The 5,443-nt window shown below is 35.6% G+C and overlaps 1 long non-coding RNA gene across 2 annotated transcripts; it reads left to right on the forward strand.

The window, feature by feature from the left end:
• Positions 1-2,275: 2,275 nt before the first annotated feature.
• LOC122009006 lies at positions 2,276-4,729 on the forward strand. 2 transcript variants are annotated; one of them, XR_006119446.1, is made up of 3 exons: positions 2,276-2,330; positions 2,431-2,539; positions 4,698-4,729. It is a non-coding gene; the product is annotated as an uncharacterized LOC122009006 (long non-coding RNA). The 2 variants fall into 2 exon arrangements; XR_006119445.1 differs by lacking the exon at positions 4,698-4,729 and adding an exon at positions 2,722-2,774.
• Positions 4,730-5,443: the final 714 nt, after the last annotated feature.

Consider the following 5,443-nt stretch of genomic DNA (forward strand, 5'->3'; position numbering starts at 1 on the left):
TCCAAAAATCGATGTCTATGAGCGCAGATTTTCGCTCATAGACATCGGTTTTTTAGGCGATGTCTATAATCGCCTTTTTTTCGTTAATAGACATTGATTTTAACAGCGGTTTTTAAAATCCGCTGTTAATGAACCAAAAATAAAATATTTTAATTTTTTCACCAGCTAAAATTTACAACACTGTGAAGTTTCCTCCAAACCTAAATCTATATCGCGCCCCTTCCTCCGACCATCTCTCTCAACCTCATCTTCCTCTTCCCCTTCCTAGATCAACGCCCCTTCCTCTCCTGATCAGGATCAAGACACAACGCCCTTGCTTCTCCGTCCAACCACACCGCATCTCCTCCACCTCCTCCCTTTGGGTGAGAAGAGGAACCCTTCTTCGCATTTCGAGAAAGGAGAGGTGATGAGTTGGTCTTAATTTCTAGGTTTTGTTGTCGTCGGATCTCAGAGTAGTAGCGGCGGAGGGAGGCAAGATGAAGACAACCAAAGGGGGAAAGGTGATGAACCCCACTGATGCCTACCGGAAGGAGATAAGGAAGGAGATCAAATGGGTAAGAAACACGATTTGGTTCCATTTCCGCTAGTTCATTCTCAACCTCAGGGTCTCCCTTCCTTTTAGTGCCATCGGATCTAGCTTATCCTTTAAACGACATCAAAATGAGGCTGCTTCGTACAAGAAGAAGGTGAGTAAAACAAAAAAGACGTATTTTTTTTGTCTTCATTTCTGCGAGATTTCGACCATCTGTAAGTTATTGCAGCACATGCAACTTTCTGAGAACTGTAAGACTTTCTTATTCTTTCTCTCTGTTTTTTTTGTTTTTTATTTTTTTATTTTTTTGGGTTCCTGAGAGATCTCGAAGCTTATTGCCACTATGAACCCTTCTCGATCTGAAACTACGAGTCATAGCAATTCTGCTACGACTATGATAAACCAGCAAGTTTACAGGTAGAAAGGTGATTGCTTTTCAACTGTTCATGAAAAATCTTGCTTGGATGTTGCGTGACTAAAAGGATTAGGAAGTTTTTTTTCCCACTGAACCTTTCTTGATTGGAAACCCATGAGCTATAGCAATTTGGCTACGACTCCGATAGATGAGCATGATGCTCTATTCAAGAACCAGCAAGTTTACCGAGAGACAAAAAAAAATCTTATTTTGATGTTGCGTGTAGGAAAGGAAGACTGAGATCTGTAGGAAAGGAAGACCGATAATGGGAAGATGGGATCCTAATGGAACCTCAAAAAGGTAGTTTTTTTTGTCCTATGGGGAGAATAAGACTAAAACACACGACTACAAGGCCACTTCCCAGTAATTCTGCTTAAGAAACTTAGCCAAGTTAGATGACTGTCATGTCCATAGTCGATGATGTATATATTAATGCTTAAGCTACTATTGTATTTAAGATTACTTTCTTAAACTGAAAGGAAAATTGCCTCCTATTTCTATTGTGTATCATCCTGCAACTGTATTTGCTATTTTTGCTCTCTTCTCTCTTTCGGTGTTGGTTGGCTCAAAAACAGTACATGGTTGTTTTTGCATATTCATAGCTTCAAGGAAGACTCGATTCAACAGCTTTTTGAGTAAGAGGCATTGGTCGGAAGCATGAGTAGCCACAGTCTGGTTGCGGTGAAAGCAAATGATTCTCCTAAAGCAGCTAAACGTTCTTTCCATGCTTCATCTTCAGTGGTTCAATTTCCTAAACAAAATGATCGCCATAAACTGTTGGGTAAAAGCTCGTCCATCGCCAGCACCTCCTGCGCGTCAACTGTGCTGCTAAATTCATCAGACATCCTTGACTATGTTCCTATGCCTTTGAAATCAAACCAAGAGTCTGAATCAGAAGGTACTTTATCTTGTGGATCTCAACCACAATATTTAGATAACAGTCTCACCAATTCACCTACACTTCATGCGAGTCTCATCTCTTCGTTGACCAGAGTCTCACTTACTAGCATTTAAACTTTGGATCATTATTATTGCTTGTACTTTGTGGTCTAGGTTTGGTTTGCAGTCATTGCGTTATTCTTTGAGAGGATTAACAAGGTTATCAGAATTCACATGAAAGAGACAAACCAAAAGACGGGATTTGCATGAAGCAAATAGGCGGTGAATTGGTAATTCACTTAGTCTAGAATCTAGAAGAGTGTCTTAGTTGCTTACTTAGTTCTGATTGGTTATGAGATAATTCATGATGAAGATGCTTGATGGCTAACACCACTTGCATTGTCAGTCATTAATGGCTAACACCACTTGCTAGTTATATTGTCATTTCACATAATTTTCCAGATTATGTGAAGGTGGAGAATTATTAGAAAGAATTTTATCCAGGTAAAAAAGTGATTTTATTGGCCATAATTTATATCTATTTGATTATTTGAATTTGAAAATTAATAACTTTTGATTGCTTTTTTTCCCTTGTGTTCTCGAGAGGTGGAAGGTACTCAGAGGAGGATGCAAAAGCTATAGTTATTCAAATACTGAGTGTAATCGCCTTTTGTCATCTTCAAGGTGTTGTGCATCGTGATTTAAAGCCAGAGGTTGGTTTGTATCATAGAGAACTTTGATTCAATTTATGCAGACATGATATTACTTTAGATCTCTTATTTTACAGGAGCAACTTAGGGTATTCTACTGTTCATTTCTTTTTCAACATATATTTTTCAGCGCTGTTAATATTTCTTCCTTGTATTTAACAACAGCATTTTCTTTTCACCACCAGAGATGAAAATGCTCAGATGAAGTTGATTGATTTTGGCCTTTCCAATTTTGTTAAACCAGGTGAGCATTGTTTAGTGGCATGGTCTAGTTGATTGCTTTTTTGGTGATGTTAAACATGAAAATGTTATCCTATTTTGTTATGGGTTCCTTTTGTTGTTTTCTCTGGTACCATTTGTTGCGAGTTTCCTTTGCCACTGATGTTTTTGAATGTGTCATTCAACCTATCATTTTCTGCATTATATTTTAAGTATTTTACAGATTTTTGCTGTAATGGAATAGAGTCCTCTTTTTTCAGCTTTTATTTTTTATGAAAGCATCATATAAGAATTGTTGCATTAACATAAATCTATCAAAGTACAACAGCAAATGATGAGAAGTAATAATAATCTTGAGTAGGATATAAGTAATATTAGATTGGAAAGAGAAAAGTGGGAAGAGTTACAAACTAATAATTGTCAACATCGCGTGGCACTCATATTTAACTTGGCTACTTGGAAGACATTTTTGAGTTTGATCACCTCAAGATGCCAATTGAAATTGTTTCAGATTTTTCTAGCAGGTCTTTTCAATTATTCTTTAGTTGGCTTTGGATTTGTAGAATTTTAGTTGGCTTTAGCAATAGATGACTTAGAAGGCAAACCCAATATGGATATCTTAGAGCTACTACCCTACAAACCTGGTAAATGTGTGCTTAAATTTTAAATCTTGTAGACTTAGTATTCTTGATAAATCATTATCATGATTAAGCTGTGTTGGTCTTTACTACTTGAGGCTTTCTCCAACCTAATAGCTTTAAAAAAATAAAAATCATTTAAAATTTGATTGCTGATTTGCTGAACCTATTCTTATCATATCTTAAGGCAGTAGTACAACAAACATACAAACAGCGGTTCCCGGGCAAACAATTTTGCACCCATCATATTCAATTCATCAAAACCTCGAAGTTTGTCTTACAGCAACATGTAGAACTTATACAATGGTTGTATACTCTATCTTACTTGTTTAATATTTTTTTATTGCATCGCACTTTTCAGGCGCTATCCAAAGCCCTAACAGAGGATCAACTGTTTTATCTAAGATCATAGTTTAAGCTGCTAGCACCAAACGGAGAAGATCACATATCGTTTGACAACTTTCGAATGGTCAGTCTAGTCGAATTTGTTTGCCAATATCCAAAATGTGATTGTTCAGTTACATACTTTCCTCTGTCATTTACTTCTATGTCTATCCTTGTGCAGGCCCTATTGCAAAATGCAACCGAGTCAATGAAGGAGAGTAAGGTTATTGATATCTTAAATGTGTCGAGGCATTCATTCCTGCTGCCATTTTTTTTGCAGTTGCTAAGTTTCTTTTGTATGCCTCCACCATTACCATTACTACAGAATTTATATGCTGCAGTTTTGACCTATTTGAGTACTCATATAAGCTTAAAGTAATTTTTTTATGACAAGAAAACACTTCACCTTCTCATATCAAAAACAGATATCATTATGAACAATAGTCTTCCACAGCAGCCTTTAAAAACTTAGTATTCTATTTTATTTGATACATGTACACATTTGTTTTAGTTATTTGACATATGGTGGATTATTGGGTCCTGATCATGAATTAACTTTGTATAAAGTATTGTAGATTATCTTTGTTGCAAGTATCAATTAGAAAGGGACTTTCTTTGGTTTAGATATTTTGCATTCCAAATTTAGTTTATTGGTAGTTCTCATTGCAAAACTAGACTAAAAAGCTTTCAAAATGCTTGATTTGAAGTGTTAGAAGGATAGAGATCAGAAAAACTAGACTGGCCTCGTTAGAGCTAGAGCAGATATTTGGAAATAAATAAATAAATCAAAATTGCATCTTTACTATTTCCAGCTTTCAAAATTGCATCTTTACCATTTCCAGCTTTCAAAATTGCATCTTTACCATTTCCAGCTTTCAAAATTGCATCTTTACTAATATATTATTTATGTGTTTTTACAGTTTACAAATCTCAAGTACTCCAGAGTTGAAATTGATGAAGTGCGGTTCGAGTGGGCTGAATGCATGCTAGATTACATTTGAAGTGCGGTTCTACCTTGATATGTTGTTAAAAGAATGTTCTACCTTGATTTTGATATCTATTAGCTAGCTTTTGATGTAAAAAGGATGTTTGGGTATTTTATGGATACTGTTGTAAGAAGATTATTTATATAATTTGTGAATATTTGTGTATATTATGGATATTGTTGAATGAAGAATATTTGTGTAATTTGTGAATATTTGTGTATTTTTTTTATTACTGTCGGGTTTTCATTGTTTTGGAAATCAAATTTGTGCTGTTAAAAAATATCCATATTACATCGGTTTTCCACCGCTGCAAAACCGGTGTTATTAACAAAAATTACATCGGTCATTTACCGCTGTCAAAACTGATGTTATTAACATACAATATTACATCGGTTTTACACCGTTGATGAAACGGTGTCGTTAAGTGATACTACACCGGTTAATAACCGATTCGAAGACCGGTGTCGTTAAGTGATACTACACCGGTTTTAACCCGATGTCTAAAATGGCAGACCTTTTACATCGGCTTCATAGACATCGGTCGAAAATGAAATAGACACCGGTGGAAAACCGGTGTCTATGAGGGTTTTTGTTGTAGTGCACCCATTGATAAATTAAAGAAATAAATATCAAATATATGTGCTTATTATTATATTAGGATTAAGAGCATACACTTCCAT

This window comes from Zingiber officinale, chromosome 1A (assembly GCF_018446385.1).
Source record: "Zingiber officinale cultivar Zhangliang chromosome 1A, Zo_v1.1, whole genome shotgun sequence".
Lineage (NCBI taxonomy): Eukaryota > Viridiplantae > Streptophyta > Magnoliopsida > Zingiberales > Zingiberaceae > Zingiber > Zingiber officinale.